Source organism: Cynocephalus volans, chromosome 15, assembly GCF_027409185.1.
Source record: "Cynocephalus volans isolate mCynVol1 chromosome 15, mCynVol1.pri, whole genome shotgun sequence".
NCBI lineage: Eukaryota > Metazoa > Chordata > Mammalia > Dermoptera > Cynocephalidae > Cynocephalus > Cynocephalus volans.
Window position 1 is genome coordinate 38,206,738 of NC_084474.1, and position 19,319 is coordinate 38,226,056.

Below are 19,319 nucleotides of genomic sequence, written 5' to 3' on the forward strand. Positions count from 1 at the left end.
CATTAGTGGGTCATGGCTTTTCTCTAGAAAAGAAGGTGGACAACAGAGAGAACGCTCTTTGTTGTCGCGCTTCTTCTACCAGGACTGACTGCCTTTTCTCGCCCTCTAAGTGGGATCCTCATGATCCAAACCTCCAGGCTCTACGCCCTCAGGCTGTCTCCTGGCCAATTTCTTGGCCTCCAGGGAGACATTGAACCTAAACGTCCAGTCCTGTTTTCTACTGTACTCCGTGCTCTACATCTCTGGGCTGTCTCCTGGCCAATTTCTCAGCCTCCAGAGACGCTAAAACTCAAATACCTCATTACAATGGATCCCAGTGGCCACAAGATGGCACTTGATTTAGACACTCACCAAAGTGGCAAAAGCTGTAGAGATTCCTTGTTCAGGCCTTCTATCTCTGAACGCATTCTTCTCTCCATCAAAACTGTCCTATGTCTCAAATTCTCCTAGCTCATGCTCGACCTTTCCTTCCAGACTCGGATCAATCTTCTGATCTGTCATCCCTCCACATTTCTCTCTCTTCCTCACACCTGGCCTCCAGATGCTTGTCCTCAGCTCAATGACTCTCCTTCTCCCCCTTCGTCAGGTAACAACCCTGTCTCCCTGTCAATGCAGCCCATAATGTTTCCACATACGTCTCTTCACTTTCCTCTAATCTCACCTCAGTGGGGACTGTCAGCATTGTGCGGGGCCTGCCCACACTTTGCCTCACTCACACCAAACGCTACCACTCACTTATCACCTCCTCATCCATGCCCTAAAACTGGAATATATTTCCTTTGTAAAACTACATTATCCTGTTGCCTGCCCCCCAACATGATTTCTTGCATATTCTTTTAACTCGTCCCTAACATCACTGTCCAGACAGATGCAGAGATGGAGATGGGATAGGGACTAACTTTGGCCCCCCCCTTTCAGGAAGTGCCCCCCTGCTCCCATAGGGCACTAATTGTACCTTTTAATTGGGGAAGGGATCCTTCCTGCAACTGGAACTGGCATAGTGGGCCCTGTTACTGCCTCTCAGTTCTATCAAAAACTCTCAGAAGAACTAAGCATAGATAGCATCTCCTCCCGCCAGTTACAGGTCACCTCACTCATGACAGTCACTTTACAGAACGTTGGGCCCTTTACTTCTTTACAGCTGAGAAGGAAGGCCTCTGCCTCTTCTTGGGGGAGGAATGCTGTTATTATGCAAATGAATCCAGGTTGATCCAAAACAACTTAAACCATTTCACTGAACCCTTGGATACCCTGGCTTATGCCCCTACTAGGACCTCTAACTGTGTGTGCCTCATCCTACTTTTTGGCTCCTGTCTCTTTTGGTGTTTCTCTAATTTCTTGCAGAAATGTATGCAGGCTTTCATGAACCAAAATGTTGCCAAATTGTCCCTGCAAGGAGGATATCAGCCCCTCAGAATCAGTGACCCTTCCCTGGAGGAATACAGCCTCCCCACATGAAACCAATACCCCGCCACCTAAATCTTTTATTTTTTCCATATCTTCACCCATCTCCAGCAGGAAGTAGCTTCAGAAGAATGAGACTTCTTCCCTTTCCCCCTTTTTCCTATACTTAAAAGGCAGGAATATTAGATCTGCAACATAACTAGCAATTTTAGACAAGCCCTAGTACAAAATGGTGCCATCCACCTCCACCCCTCCCCTCCCCCATTCTCTTTTACAAGAAGCCTCATGGTTTCGAAGAAAATGAAACTTTTGGCATTTCTGCATGTGCAGAACTCTCCATTTCCATGACCTAGCTCAATCCCCACCCTGGAATTACATCACCCAGCTCTTGGTGACAACATACCTATATAAGCTCTACCACCCCCACCTGGTGCTGTCCACCATTTTCAGGGCAGCCCTGGGCTGTCCTCCATTTTGAGTACATCCTGGTAGATTTCTTTCTTTAATAAAGCTTGAACGGTACCTGGCATCTTGGCTCACTTTCTTTCACATACCATTGATCTTTTTATTATATTGTAATTTCTAAATGTTCTGGATGTGAATGTATCAACTTAGGAGCTGGGATGAGAAAGGTAAGACAAAAGTTCAATTTGTTTATGAGAATTTTCCCCTAGAGACTTAAAAAAAAAAAAAGAGTCAAGGCCATGCTACTGTCCAAGTTTTAGGTAGTAGATATACTCATGAATTAAATACAACCTTGTATTGGAAGACATGATTTGGATTGCAGAATGTTCTGATTTGTTAAACTTGTCTAAGCAAGAAAAAGCAGTTGAGCTAATAGATAACCTGTGTCTCCTCTTCCTAAATCTCAGAAAGAAATAATTCTACTACAAGAGCCTGGGGGGAGAGAAAACTATAAAAACTAGTTCCACTCTGATGGACAGACATTGGGAGAGGAGATACATAATTTTGTACATTGACAGAGGCTAGTTCAAATAATGTTAATTGCTCCCCTGCTTATGGTCAGAGTGATGCCCTGAGACTCAAGACAATTCCACTGAATCTCCCCCTAGAATTAAAGAGTGTTGAAAACTGAGCTGTGGCTCAGAAGAAAGAACACTTTTTGCTTTAGCTTTGCACTACAGTCATCCCAGCATGCGTTAGGGTCAGGGGTAGGAAAGTAGAGGAGGCAGGCATTGATATGGTTTCTATTTATTACTTTTCATCAATGCTTCCTATAATTTTTGCTGTTAAAAGTGCTTAGTTTAGTTGGTTTATGCAGGGGGGTAAGGAAGAATTGACATAGGATTTAGAACAATACTAGTAGCTTATTTTTTAAAAGATGATTCCTTTTTTAACCTTTTGAGCCTTCCTTCACTCTTGTCCACGTAGGAATCCACTAATCCAGGAAGAGATTTCAGGTTCTGAAATTCAAAAGGAGGGTTTTTGCATTTATACTTTGCCTTTGCAAGCCAGGCTATTGTGATGAATTGCTGTTTCATGTTGATGTCTTTTTAAGTATGGGAGAACTCGTACATGCCAGTCTAGATCACTGGGTTTTACATAGAGGAAACCTAGAGATGTAGAAGAGGAAGAGGAAAAGGGGAAACCTCCCCTTCCCAGTCTTGAGGGATTGTGGGAAGGAGAAAGGGATGATGTGGTGTGTGAGGTGCTCAAATGTTGAAAAGGTCTCAACTTCTGTTTTTCAGATTTCAACTTGGAGGGGTAGTGGGTCAGTTAAACAAGGGAATTGTGTGTGCAGGAGGATACTTCTCCACACCTCTGAGACCCTGCAAGGAAGTTAGATTTGCACCTTGCAGACTGACACACACCAGCATAGGACATTACCACCTCACTGAAAACATGCCTGGGTAGAACTTGACAGAAACCATTGTGCTAACAGCATGGCTCTTTAGCAAAGGCCACAGATGGATTGTCTGTGCCAGGAAGTAGCAGGATGAAAGTCAAACCTCAGAACTATCTGTAGTATCAGCATGAGGTAAGATGAGACATTCTGGGCCAGAACACTGAGCAGAAGCATGGATAAGAAGAATGGACTAAAATTTACCAGGGGCTGTCTTAGGTGCTGAAGACCAGAGGAGCCCAACAGCAGGCTGGCAGGGAATCTGCATTCACGAACCCTAAGTTGTTCCCCTCTGCCTCTAGCCTAGAGCATGTGAGCAGCACAACAGTTTCAGTCTTACAGAGAAGCAGCTTGGGGGGGTTATCTGTGAGACTGAAAATTTTTATTTAAGAGACAAAACGTATCCCGAAGTACTTTTTTTGGTATCAGACTAAACTTCAGATTACATTGGGTATTTACTTATACAAATAATAGGGGACACAGTAAGAAGAATAGGTTAGTTACAGACAAAATAACAAACTATGTATATAAAAAAATTTGTTATGTAACAAAAAAGGCTTTTAGTTCTTTGGGTTACAGTAAGAGCAAAAATCAGTAACTGCTCTTCAGATGTAAATAATTGAAGTTAGCCCACAGATATCATTCTGCAAAATTCTCTACTTCTTTTTCAAAATTTTTTTAAAATTTAAATTCTGGTTAAAGCTGAGACAGTTGGAGAAACTGAACTGTCTTCTCCTTTCTTTCCTTCCCCCCACCCCCCACTTACGTATTCTCCTTCCAAGGCTTTTAGCATTGAAGTAAGGGAAACTAGGCTTATAAAATCACAACACTTAGCTTGGTGAAATTCTGTCCAAAGGACATTACTTGTTGTGAACTATGTTCATATCGTTTGTGATTGTTAAAGCTTGTGTGCAGGTATTCGCATCTACATTTTTGCATCTGGATCTGGAATTCACTTTTTTTTTTAGATAGGTGGTCAGAAATGTAACTTCCTACTCCTGTCTGAGGTTGTTAAGACTTTCCTGGTTTTAAAATTTGTTTGTAGCAGCTATAATTAAAGAACACAAGAAAGATTTATCGTACAGGCGATCTGCATCTAGGTTTTGTTCCTCCTTATTTTTGTAACTCTGCATGGTTCTCAGTTCTTTTATCTCTCTAGGTCATGGTTTTTTAAATTTTATTTTATTTCATTTTTTTGCCCTGAAGTACTGACAAAGATTTTTTTGCTTGACCAAGCTTTACTCAGGTTCCTGAACCTTCTCCTAGGCCTATCTGTGCACTTCTTTGTAAAATCCAGTTTTAGCAAGAACACTGCCATGTCAATTTGGAAAGAACCACTCACCCTCAGTATCTGATCACTCTTGATATCTGATCAGGTTTCTTCTTCTACCATCCTCCAGGTGATGTCTGATCACCCTGGCCTGACATCAGCAATAATCCTGTTAGGTTGGTCTAGCCAGACACCCCTTTACTCCTGATGTTTCCTTTTAGTAATTTTCTATCCAGTGTCTCCCACCGTACTTCTTGGCTATAAATTCCCACTTGCTCATTGAGCCCTATCTCTCCTTCCCACCCCCCATGCAAAATCCTATTGCAATGGTCCCTATACCTATCGGGATAGTCTTGAATAAAGTCTGCCTTACTGTGTTTAACAAGTGTCACTGAAAATTTTTTTAACAGTATGCAGGTTTCATGGAATCTATGAACTCACCAAAGTTGCATGCATATGCTGAATTCATGTGTTGTATGAGTAAACTTTTTTTTGAAGATCTATATTTTTCATTAGATTTTCAGAAGAATGAAACGGAATAAATTTGAGAAGCCTTGTTTTGCCTTTATATGCCAGCCTCAGCTTTGTCTCATCCACTCTTCATTTCCCCCTTTCTCTTTAGGTCCTTCTTTCTCCTCCATAATATGGATAAAAAGTATATCTTTATGAACCCAGAAAAACTTTGCTATCTGATTATATCATAAAGAGTTAAGAATGATACACTTAATATTTTCTTTAAAATATAAAAATGTTTTGCTATGTGTTCCTTGGTTTCTTGTTTAGCTGTAGGTCATTAGCTATTTTAAAGCAAAGAAAAATCAAAATAAATCAACAAAATCAGCAACAAAACACCTTCTGGATTTCCTTTGATTTTGGAAAGAAATACAAAAAAAGAGTTACTTAATATTCTGAGAGAATTGTTTTTCAAATAAAAACAACATTTTTCTTAATATTAAAATGATATATTATTTTAAAAACACTTAAATCCTACTTAAAGGAGAATATGTATAGATCCTAAAATTTTTCCACCCATAATTAATCACAATGAACCTTTTAGAAAACTTCTTTAATGCATCTCTTGTATTAATACACAATTTAACATAAATGGGGTCATAACATTATCCATACTTTGTGACTTGTTTTTTTCCCCTGAATAATTTATCATAGTCAATTTTCCATGAAAGAAAAAAATCTAAACAATATTTTTAATGCTTATGTATACTTCAATTTATATTCATATGATACAATTTATTTTATCCATATCCTATTGAAATGCACTTTAGTTTTCCCTAATAGTTCTCTATTATAAATGACATTTTCACTTGTGGTCTTTTTAATATATTTCTAATTTTTTATATTAATTTAAAAATTTATTAGGATATATTTCAGACACAGAAAAAGTGTATAAAGAAGAATGTAGTAGACACTCAGGTACTCACCACCAAGCTCAAGGATTAAGACAACACCATAAAGTTGGAACCCCTATGTGGACTGACATCTTTATATAGTTGTCTAATTGACTGCTTCAGATAAAGTCAATTCTTCTTCCTGGAGACTGAACTTATGAATCAAAAACACAATAAAATTATTATTTTGAATACATTTATTTATTTGTAATTATTTATTCAATAATTCTTTATTCAGTACCTGTCGAGTGCTGGGGACTATGCCTAGGCCATAGATAGGGAGATAAAAGACACAGTCCCTCTCTTCAAGTAGAACACAGTCTTCAGTCAAATAATATAACAAATAAAATATAACATGAAAAGTTGTAAAACAGAGTTAAAAATAAGGTACAACAGAAGCACACAGGCATTGCAACTAACTGGATAGTCATAATTGGTCTGAAAGAAGAAGTGATGAGATTAAGGGTTAGTTAAGAAATGAAGGCATACATGGAAGACTTTTCAAGTGAAAAGCAGCATTTGCAAAGACCTGGAATGAAAGAGGAGGTCCCACTGAGAAACTGTCCCTAGTCCAGTACAACTGAAGCATGGAGTTCCAAGAGAAAACACACAAGGTGGAATTTGAGTGTTAGAACAATGGTTTGTAGTATGGTAGCATGAGTTGAAAAAAATTTTTTAAATAAAGTAGTAATTAACATGTTTGAAGGCAGAAAAGAGAGAGGAAGTTACAGAGAGAGAGACTTATGATTTTGGAAAAATTAAATTTCTAAAATTAAAAAAATTAAATCCATTAAATTATCTAATGGATTTTATTTCTGCTATACTTCTTACATTTTAAGTTTTTCCTTTTGAAAGTTAGATTAATAAATGTGTGTTCCTCTGGCTCCTATATAAGATGTGGCTTGCAAAGAAAAGTCTATATGGTTCTCCCTTTTGTATCCATGCCTTCTGGCTGCGTGCTTGAGGAGACAATACCAGGTGCTATGCTTTTTCCCTGACTGGCCATTTTTTCTCTTTGATTTGATTTTACAGAGACTAGAGTGTGGCAATGTGAAGACTGGGACTAGTGAAATTGCTAGGTCTCTTTTCACTCAAAATAGGGCATTAATGGTCGTCCAAAAGGAGCAAATTGGCATGCAATAGCAAGTCATTCATGTTATAGGCAATTCACTTTTAAGTTTTATTTAAAGAAAGCACGCTTCCTGTGGCAAGTTCTGTATAAAATTTATAGCATTTCAGGTTAATGTTATTGACCACCAGGGAAGACTGTGAAATTGAGAGTGTGCACCAAATAATCTTCCATAATAGTAGACTTGTGCTGTCTTCGTTTGACCTTTGATTGCCCAGACATTATGGGCTGCAGTATTCTGGAACAGCATGCAATGCCCTGGACCTTCTGAGTCTTAGCATCTGCTTGGCGCGTAATGACTCACATCACTCTTGGCAACTGTGCTTTGGACTTACAGCAGTAATGCTGGTTCATGTGGATAATGGAAACAGTTTTATGCCTCTGTGGTAGTAAATGGTTGTAAGTGAACTTTCTTCAAAGACTTTTCCTTGTAGAACCATTCACACTGTTTTGACCTTGTACAAAACTCATTCTGCTCTGTGAAAATGGTCATTGCTGGTGAGAAAAACAAAATTACATAACTATTGCATATGACTAGCATAACTTGAACCATAAATATTGAAGGAAGGGGGTTTTTAAGATATTACTGTCTATCCTTGCAATGTAGTATTACTGTTTCCTCTCTTTAATGTTTGAGACGAGCTATTTTAGATATTTTTACATTAGAGATTTATATTATAGTAATTGGCTTCCTAATTTCCTTTGAGAATTATTAAACTGCCTAGTATATTAGATGGTTTAAAGTCATTTTTCTATGGTCTGATTTTTAGGTGTTTTGAATTCTAAGAGGGGATTTTAGTTCTAATTTACCCTGAAAATAAGTAAAGCCACTCAAGAAGCTTCTGTTTCTTGAATTTTAAGGAATATCTATCTTAAGAAATAAAATATTGCAATGAGCATAAAGCTTTGATTTTATATTTTAAAATTAATTTATTTTTTAAAATCTCTGTGTGTGTGTGTATTTGTAGTTACCAAAGGCTATGATAGTGACATACCTAAAGTTTTTCGGGAAAAACTCAGGAGTTTGAAGGAAACATTTGAATCTATGGGAAACATCACCTGTGAAAAAACTCAGATGGAACTAAACAAACAATGAACTCATTGAAGATGATAAAGTTAGAATTTAAGTTGCTAAAAGGATTGTTTTAAGGATCTAGGAGCATTGTTGGAACATTGCTCAGACATATTTTGGGAGCTAATTCTGATTATCCTCTTTATGATCAATATAAGTCACATTTTTTTGGCATTCAGAACTTCTCTTTCAAGATCTATTAAAAATTAACATCAATTGGAAAATTTATTCCAATTATTGAATGCCTCTTATATGCAAAGTGCCACAGTAGATATCCTGAGAAATATTTATCCTTTCATTTTATAAGTATATGTTGAGTATTTTTTGTTGTGAAGCACTGGAAGATTTGCAGTAGAGTAAAGACTAAAACTCTTCTAAATTTTTAGGAAAAAAAATTAAAATAAATTTAAAAAACATTTTTTTAAATTAAAAAATTTAAAAAAATCTGACTGTGGTAAATTAGGATGACTAACGGAGGGGTGGGGTGCTGAAATAAAACAAGCCAGGGAGACTGGTTTGGAGGAAATTCAATAGCCAAAGAACGGAATAGGAAGTACCCAGCCCAGGGGAGTCCCAATGGGAATAAAAATAATGAGATGAATTGAGAAACATTTTTAAAAAGTTGGCTGAGTTTTTATAGGAGGGATAAACAAAAGAAAGGGAGAAGTGAAAGGAAGTTAGTGAGGTTATTAGGGTCTAGTACATTAGACACAGGTAAATGTACATATGCACATAATCACTTGGATTAGGCATCAAAGACGAAGCTTTCGTTTTAGTTTTCTATGATTTATTTTACGCCGATGTGTATCCGTGGTCAAGTGTGATATGCTCGCAGGTGTGAGGTAAAGGGTTTTCCTACCTAGTTTTATGCTCCTCCCAGAGTTTAGATTCCCTTCAGAGCTTCTGGAGTTTATCTAGCAAAAATAGATCCACAAAAGAAGAAAAAAAGTGCAACTGTACAATGTTTCTTTTCTTTTCCAGGGGGGTGGGGTAACTTGAATTGTCTGAGTAGATACTAAGTTCTTACAGGAGTTAGAAGGATTTGGAAGAAAAGGGATAGGGAAATGAATGTTCTTATATTAATTTCTTTAGAGGTGGGAGGAGAATTTATCCAAGTATAAAGATGTGACACGTTGCTCTGAGTAGTTCTGTGCAAATCTGGGAGCTGCAGCTGTGAAATTGCTTGGGGTCAGAGAAAGAGCTGCCTTATCAGGGCTCCTGATTGAATCTTCAGCTCAGCGCTATGTCAGTGTCATTCACTTTGGCTACCATATCATCCAGACTCAGTCCAGAGAGCCCCGTCATTACTCTGTTAGTGACCTTACTGGGTTCATCATATTCCATGGGTCCCCAACCAATGCGAAGACTAAACAGCCCTAATTTTCCCTTTGACAAGATGTAGTGGTAATAATACATTTCAGGTAAGCAGTTGGAAAAGAAAATGGAAAAAGAAGAATAAAGACAGTCTATTGGGAGAAAGGGTGAGATTTGAAAATGAAAATCTGGGAAGAACAATATCAAAAGCTTTTGCAATAGCATCAAAAAATCTGTCGCTGAGGAAAAGGGTTTTTACACACTGGATGAGCACTTAGGAAAAAAATACCTTTATCTTAGTAGGTGACTAAGTTATGGAATGTGCTGTGGATTGATTGACTTGTGTCCCCAAAGTTCACATATTAGAAGCTTAATTCCCACTGTGACTGTTGAGGGTGGGAAATCCTATTATGGTAATTGAAAGGTGGGGCCTTGAAGAAGTGTTAGATTATAAAACCATGCCTTAGTGAGTGAGTTAATGATAGCGGTCAGGGACGTGGTTCTGAGGGCTTTAAACGAACAGCACCTGATAGGTCTTTCTCTGCTCCATCAGTTTCTGCCAAACGAGAACCCTGGGTCACTGTCGCCACCACCAAGGCCTTCACCAAATGTGTTCCCTGGACATTGGACTTCCCAGCCTCTGAAAGTATAAGCAAAAAATTTCTTTTCCTTATAAATCACCCAGTTTCAGGGATTTTGTTACAAGCAACAGAAACGGACTAATACAGAATGGGTAACCAGAAGAGGAATTTAAGAACAGCAATCAAGATAGAAAGACACACATAAGAAATGGTGACACACTAGCTAAAATGATGCTTAGAAACAAGAGAGACACACAGTTATCAGAACTGAGATCTTCCATTAAGGTTAAGAGCAACAATTGATCATGCCAACTTCCAAGTAATGAAGCTAGAGCTGTCTAATGACTAGCAGAAGCTTTGGCCTCAAATGGGAGTGAGGAAGGATGTGGAAGCTAGAAACCAGTTTGAATCTTTGAAGTTCCCAGTATGTTGGTCTTTTGGAGCAGCAACTAATTACAGATCCAATATCTCTGTCTCCCATGTATGTGCAGAAAATGTTACGAAAAATATCAAAAGTTTTAGCTTGAGTTAATAAAACTTGAATGGAGGAATATTATAATCAGGGGTTAGGAGATTACAGATAAACTTCTTCTGGCGGTCATAAATGTGTAAACCCCAGAACTCAGTTTCAGATCTTTCTCTTTGTGAAGACATCACCCTTTTAATAATAACAAAGACATTTCCATCATGCAGTTTGTAGCTGACTCTTCATTTCCTTATGTTTCTTCCCCTCATTAAGTCAAGCATGATGTAAAATGACAGTCTGAGACTAGAAATCCTGTCTCTAGCAAACAGCACAAACACTGTCCACATAGAGGTTTATGCTGTTAGGATAATGGTACCCTCCATATCCAGTGAGGATTTGAGGATTTAACTGTTGGATCACATCACAGGAACTTCTTGTAATTCCTGACTAAAATCTTTCAACCTCTGCTTCTCTACAGCCACATTATTAGTTACAGACCTGGAGAAGAACCCAGAGTGGGAATTTTCAGAAATGATTTAAAAAATAGTCTCAATGACCTATTTACTTTTAGAAAAATCTTTAGAAGAAGCATTTCAGTAAGGTTGTTAGTGGCTGTAGATTTCACCTACTGTCAGAATAGTCTACCTTCACTATTATATTTATAGTGAAGGTATATTCACTTCTAATTTATATTTATTTTTAATTTATTTTAATTTTTTTATTATTACTTTTTTCTTCTGATTTTTTAGGGAGTACTTGGAGACCAGCTGTTCAGTGCCATTCTTGTTCAAGCACAGTAGGTGTTGTGTGGGTCAAAAAGAAGGAAAACTGGAGAAGACCAAAGTTGATTAGAATTAAAAATTTATGCAAATTCTTTGCATGACCTTGACATTAAGATGGGAACAGTTTTGTGGAACTAATGTGAAGCAGAGGATGTGGGTGAAGGGTGGGGAAAAGGATGAAGATCCTGGAAATAGAAAAAGAGGCCAGGAAAGGTGGTCATTCTTCTGGTATCATTGTCAGTTGTCCCTAAGCCAAAAAGAAAAAAAAAAAAAATCTTTTGATGAAACTTACTGTCTCTCAATCACGTGCTTTTATATTGGTATGGTACCTAGCAAGTCAAATAGTTAGGACTTTTAAATCAAAGTGAGAATGTCAGTATCCAAACAGAATGATATTATTAAAATTTACTTTTAAGTTTGCATACAGTAAAATTTACTCTTTTTAGTTTATAAGTCTTTGAATTTTGCCAAAATGATAATGAAGATATACAACAGTTCCCTTATTCCAAAAACCCCTCTCCATGACGTCCCTTTATAGTTAAACTACCTACCCCTAACCCAGGCAACCATTGATATGTTTCTTCAGCTTTCCATAAGTAGGTATGTAGAGTGTGTAACCTTTCTGAGTCTGACTTGCTTCATGTAGCATAATGCATTTGAGATTCAACCATATTGAGTTTATAAATAGCTTTTTTCTTTTTATTGCTGGTGAGTATTGCACAGTTTATCCATTTACAAGTTGAAGGACTTTTGGGTAGTGTGGTAGGCAGACTTTGGGCTCCCCTGATCTTTAGCACCTGGTGTTATACTGGTGACTGTAAGTTTTTTTGTTTATTTTTTAAGTCGCTTTATTGAGGTATTATTTAAATACCAAAAAACTATATATTTAATGTATAGGACTTGATGAGTTTGGAGATAAGTATACACTATGAAACCATCACTACGATCTATGCCATAAACATATCTATCATCCCTAAAAGTTTTCTCCTGTCCTCTATTTATTATTATTATTTGTGATAAGAGCACAACATAAGATCTAACCTCTTAGCAAATTTTTAAATGTACAATACAGCATTGTTAACTACTGACCCTATGCTGTACAGTAGATATTTAGGTCTCATTCATCTTGCACAGCTGAAACTTTAGACCCTTTGCCTAATACCTTCCCATTGCCCCCATTTCACCCCTGAGTCCTGGTAACCACTTCTTGGTATTTATCTAAAGAAATTGTAATCAGCGTCTCAAAGAGATATTTGCACTCCCATATCCATTGCAGCATTATTCATAATAGCTAAGACATGGAAGAAACTTAAATAATAAATGGATGAATGGATAAAGAAAATGGGATCTATACATACAACTGTATATTATTCAGGCTAAAAAAGAAAATCCTGCCATTTGTGAATATGTTATGTTACATGGAAAGAGGGAATTGTGGTTGCAGATGAAATTATGGCTGCAAATTACAGATGGAATTAAGGTTGATAATCTGCTGTCTTTAAATTGGAAGGTTATTCTGGTGAGTCCAATTCCAGGTGCTTAAAAGTGAATGAGGAAGGCAGAAGTCAGTCAGAGAGATGCAGCATGAAAAGGAGTTGACTGACTGTTGTTGACTTTGAAGATGGAAGAATGGGGATGCAAGCCAAAGAATGTTGTAGTCTCTAGAAGCTGGTAAGAGCCCTCAGCTGATGGCCAACAAGAAAATAAGAATTTCAGTCCTCCAACTGCCATGCACTATATTCTTCCAACAACCTAAAATGAGCAAGGAAACTGAATCTCCCCCTTGAGCCTCCAGAAAAGAACATGGCCCTGTTAACATCTTGACTTCAGCCTTGTGAGAGTTTAAGCAGAAACTAAGTTAAGCCTGTTAAACTTCTGGCATAGGGAAACTGAGAGAATTTTTTGTTGCTTAAGGTGGCTACTCATGGTAATTTGTTATGACAGTAATGGAAAACTGATATAATATCCAGTTTTGTGCAATTATGAAAAAAAGCTGTTAAAAAAAACCCTAAATATAGATATTTTAATTTAAACATAAATTTTTATGTATTTTGAGTAAATACCTAACAGTGTCAGAGTTACTTTCATTATTTATGATAGCTATGTTCTGTGTAGTTGCCTTGAAGACTGAATTAGCGAGTGATGAGACATTGCTCCTAGGGGAAATATGGGGTTAAGTTCCTGTGAGCTTCTGGTCACAATGTTTCTGTAAACTGATAAGTACATAACCTTGTTTTATGTGTGTTTCTCTATAAATACACCATATTTAATGTAATTGTTGATTCATTAATACTGAACTTGCAGCCAGCAGCACTATAGCTCATGCCTGAGCAAAATTTACCTAACACACGCATTTTCTCTGTAAGGCACATCATGGCCTTGTACTCAGGTACACTAGAGAGCACTTCAGCACTACACACTTGGGGGCCATTTTAAATAGCAAAATCACCAGCAAAAGCATAGTAATAGAAAAAAAAAAAAAAAGCTAAATAAACCATGAAAAGGACACTTGTTTACAGTACAAGAGCTTAAGCAAGAAGCCAGAGAACTGCCTTGTTCAATATCAGTTGAGAATGAGCACGTTGGGTAACTCAAATTTTTTGCTGCTCTGCACATATCAGTAACCACAAAAGTGCCAGTAAGTATTGATTTTGGGGTTCCAAATAAATATCACCAAGTAGGAAAAAATCACAAATACAGAATTCATGAATAATGCAGATTGATTATATTATTGGATGATATGGTGAATGTATATTTAACTTTATTAAAAAAATCCTACTGTTATCCAAAGCAGCTGTACTATTTTGCATTCTTATAAGCAACATATGAGAGTTCCAATTTCCCACTCCCACACAGCAGTTATTTTTGTCAGCTTTCTTGATTTTAGCTATTCTAATAGGTATGTAGTAATATATCTTTATGATTATGATTTACATTTCCCTAAAGACGAGTGATGCCAAACATCTTGCCTACTTATTTGTAAATCCTATATCTTTTTTTGGTTAATACATTTCTGTTCAAATATTTTGCTCATTTACTAAATACTGAGTTGTTTAATTTCTTGTTGTTGAGTTTTGAGAGTTATTTCTATATTGTGGATGTAAATTCTTTGTCATGTGTTCCTGCACATATTTTGTTAAATATATATCTATGCATTTTATTGTTTGGTGCTATTATAAATAGTATTGTTTTTTAAATTTAAATTTTCAATTGTTTATTGCTAGTATACAGAAAAACAATTAAATTTTATATATTGACCCTATATCCTGTGGCTTTGTAAAGTCACTTATGATCTTAGGACTCTTCCCCCCTCCCCCCTTTTCTTAGGTTCCATATGATTTTTTAAGTAGAAAATCATGTATTTTATAAAAATGATAGTTTTTCCCATTCAATCTGTATGCTTATTTCTTTTCCTTGCCTTATCTGTATGATGTTGAATAAGAATGGTACAAATAAACATCTTTGCTTTTCCTCAGTTAGGGGAGACCCACCTGGTCTTTCAACATTAAGTATGATGTTTGCTGTTGATATTTAAAAAATGCTACTTATCTTGTTAATGAAGTTCTTTCTATTCCTAGTTTGCAAGAGTGTTTGTTTGTTTGTTTGTTTTTTAAATCATGAATGGATGTAGATTTTGTAAAATGCTTTTTCTGTATCTTTTGAAAAGATTTGTGGCTTTTTTTTCTTTAGTTTGTTGATATGATAAATTATATTGACTGATTTTCAGATGTTGAACCAGCCTTGCATTTTCAGGATAAACCCACTTGGTTGTAATATATTATTCTTTTTAGATATTGTTGTATGTAATTCACTATATTTTATTGATAATTTTTGTATCTATGTTTGTGAGGGGTATTGATTTGTAGTTTTCTTTTCTTGTAATGTCTTTGTCTGCTTTTGGTGTTGCTGACCTCACAAAATGAGATTAAGAGTATTCTCTTATATTTTTTGGAAGATATTGTATATAATTGGTATTATTTCTTCCTTAAATATTTGGAACAATTCACCATTGAAACCATATGGGCCTAAATTTTCTTTGTTAAAATGTAAGAATAATTTGTAAAAAATTGTAATTGAGCTTCTATTATGTATAAGAAATATTGGTTATTGTATAACACATTTTTTAGTTACTTTCATTATGTATCTATTACTTCAGTGAATTTTGATTTAGGTTAGCATGAAGTATTGATGGGAGAAAAGATCAATAAGTAGGTTTGATACAATGTAGACACTACTATGTTGTTATTTTTGATATTTCTCTGAGGAAGCTGAAATCTTCTTGTTAAATAACTAGATTTGTAGTTAAAGATGAGTTAAACTTGTAGTTAAACCCCTGACCGTAGATTAAGTCATGTGACTCTTTTGAGCCCAAATTCTCTCATCTAAAAAATGGATATAGTACATCATAAAAAATGTGTTACACTAGATAAAGTATCCTGAATTTGTGCCTAATTGGTCAGATATTCATGGAATATAAACATTACTTTTATTTATCAAGTTAACAAATATAAAAGATTTAAGTTACAGCTATGGAAGAAGCAACAAAATATTTACTCTCTCTGCTTTCTGGGTACATGACAATACTTATTTCCTAATGTCCTTTGGGGGCATTTGTGGCTATGTGGCTGAATTCTAGCCAATGTCATATAAGAGGAAATATTAAATGCCACTTTCAGGCCTGGTTCCTGAAGACCTCTTGTATGCAGTCCTCCAAGTTTTATTCCCCAACAGGCTGTCTAGGGGGAAGATAATCAATGGTGACCTTGGAGATTGCAGAGCTGCTATGAGCCTGAGTCCCTGAATTACTGCCTGGAAGAGAGTCACCCTGTCAACACATTCATTTGTCCAGCAATGTTGTATGAAAGACAAAATAATCTAATTGTTTTGATGATTTAGGAATGCATCTGTTAACAATAGCTGGTGTTACCCTAATTTGTACAGTTAAACAGGGTGATCGTTCTCTTCTTACATTACTATAATTTTCTTATTAGGAAAAATGAATGTTCAGCTTTGAGCAACCCCAAGTGGAACAAAAGTATCCTATTTTAGAGAGAACAAAATTTATCATCTCCAAAACTTACAAATCGAAGGTAAAAAAATTATATTTAAATTTTTTAATAAGGTGAAAGACTCCAGGGGAGGATATTTGTGATTGTGTCAGTTTGAGGATAGACATAGAAATCTGTGTAATGCCCCAGCATAGGCATTCCAAACAGCAGTGATATTTAGTTTATGTGGCTAGAAACTTTACTCATACCTATAACTGTGTACAACACAGTTTGAGCAATGTTGATTTAGGAATTGCTAAGTGACTATCAGGGAAGCTTATAGGTTTATATGTACTTATGTGCAACAGGAGCTATCAGGTAACTTACTAATAATTTCCATAATTCTACTTTAACGGTAAAAGATATTTGCACACATTTAAACAGAGTTCCTCAATACTTTGGAAATAGAAAACCAACAATTAACATGCAGAGAGATAATAGATCCATGTGCCTTCTGTGTGATGGAAGATTGTTTAGATTTCAAGGTTTATTTTGTCCTGCCACCAGAGTTATTAATCATCCTTTTTCATTTCCCTTCTCTGCTGGGATATGACAAGGATTTTCTTTCACCTTGAAAAACTGCACACAGTGAAGAGTTTCTTTGCTTTATTCCTGCAGTCTTAACATACCCTACTGAGTAAAGGTAAATTGTTTTTTATTCTGTATCCTGTTACATTTTTGAAAAACGGTTTTCAAATCACAGATTTGAGTTCTCTCTTGGTATTAAAAGATCATAAACAAATGAATTTTTATGTTACTTTTCTTTAGTAAGCTTTATGATTTTATCCTCAGCAACTGGACTAATTCAATAAGCAGCAGACCATCAGGCAGTAAATGGATACACTATTAATTTTTATTGCTAAAGTTTCTTTTATGTACTATTTGATCTAAAGATGTTATTCACATTTTTATTATGACATTGGTAGACTTGGAAAAAAATCTAAATGGATAATTCTCATCGGTAAAGCTGGATAGTAACTCAGTAGCCCAAGGAAAGGCAACAATTCAAATCTCACAAACCAGTTCATTAAGTGAAAAGTTTTGGGTGAGAAAGGTAAAGCAAAGCAGGTAACTCATAGTGCAGTTTCCCAGTCAATAGAACACAATTGGGAAGATGTAGCTACGGTAGTAATACTAGTTCACTATAAGAATTTGGTGGATGATTTACTCTTTTCTTTGTTCGTCTTCAAAATGAGAGGTGTAGGCCTTAATTATCTCAAAAATAGCTTCTTAGAATTGCTTTGATTTTGTGGTTGCACAAAACCAGAGCTGAAGCATATGACCATTACAACAGAATGGTCAAATAATAAAAACAAAAGAACAGGAAAAGAAAAACAAAGGATGTAAGGATGTCCCTTGTTCCCAGACAGACTGCAGGGCCTCACCACCTTGTTGATTTTGCTGCTAATTTTGCAGTTGTACTAATTGTTAAGTACGGCAGAATCTCCCAACCCCAGCTCATAATGACTAGTCCATTACACTTAGTTCACATCCCCTTACCTTTGGAAATAACTTGCCTTCTATAGAGACATGAAAGAAGAAGTGCTGGATACAATTTAAAGCATGGTGGTGGTAATGACAGCACAAGCCTTGATAGCGCTACATTACATCATTTTGACCAATATTTATTGAGAAATCATGTGCAAAAACTTTATGGAAAATATAAGTAAGTATAGTCCATTAGGAACTAAATCAGAGAAATAAGATCTAGGCACAAAAGATGGATAAAATGTAAGGTAATAATAATGCAAAAGCTGGTTTATAGCTGTTGATATCACGAAAAAGCTACATTCTAAATGACTGGTGTGGGTATTTCTGTTCTGGTATGATCTGGGAAGTTTTATAGTCATTCCATTTATTCTTTGAAGGTGGTAAGCAATGTTAGAATGCAAAAGATTATTATCTTTACGTTGGTGAGTTAGACGATAAACACTAAAGATACTAAAAAAAAAAAGGCATGATTCAAGGCTGGGTGGTCTGAAAATTCTTTATGGAGGAGGTAAGACATGAGTTGAGTATCTCCCCAAATCTATGGTAAATATAACACTTAATGATGAAGTGTTAGACACTTTCCTTTAAAGTAATGATAAGACAAGTATGCCCATTATGTCACTATGTATCATTAGGCTAGCAATCCTAGCAAACATAGTAAAATAAAAAGTAATAAAAGGAATGAGAATGAGAAAGCAGTATATGAAAGAGCCAAGTTGCTGAACATAAATCTGTAGTAGACACTTTTTTGAAATAACTTTAAATAAGATATAATTCACATATCATACAATTCACCCATTTTAAATGTGCAATTCAATAAATGTTAGTATATTCACAGTGGTGCAACTATCATCATAATCTAGTTTTAGAACATTTTCTTTAATACAAAAAGAATCCCTGTGCCATTACTAGTCCTCTCATCTCACAACCCCCAGACATAGGCAACTATTAACATATATCTGTAAAATTTGCCTGTCATAGAAATTTCACATAAATGGAATCACACAAAATGCTGTCTATTGTGACTGATTTCTTTCACTGAGGGTAGCCTTTTTTAGCTTCACCCATGTTGTAGTGTATATCAGCACCAACAATGTTCCATTAAATGGATAAGCCAGATTTTATTATCTGTTTAGTTGATGGACATTTGGTTTATTTTAACATTTTGGCTATTATGAATAATGCTGCTATGAACAAGTTCTTTTTTTTTTTTTTTTTTTTGGATGTATGTTCTTATTTCTCTTGGCTAATACTGCAATTGCTGGGTAATATGGTAACTAACCACTTGGTAACTCTATGGTTACTCTAACTCAAATGTTTGACCATTTGAGGGACTGCCACACTGTTTCCGAAAGTGGCTGTATTGTTTTACATGCCCACCAGCAATATATGTGTGTCAGGCTGGATCAGGATCACAGACCCTTCTATGCCGTACTGTGCAGGTCCTGAGTCAGGTAGTCAAAAGAAAAACTGAGCAGCTGCCGGCAAAGTG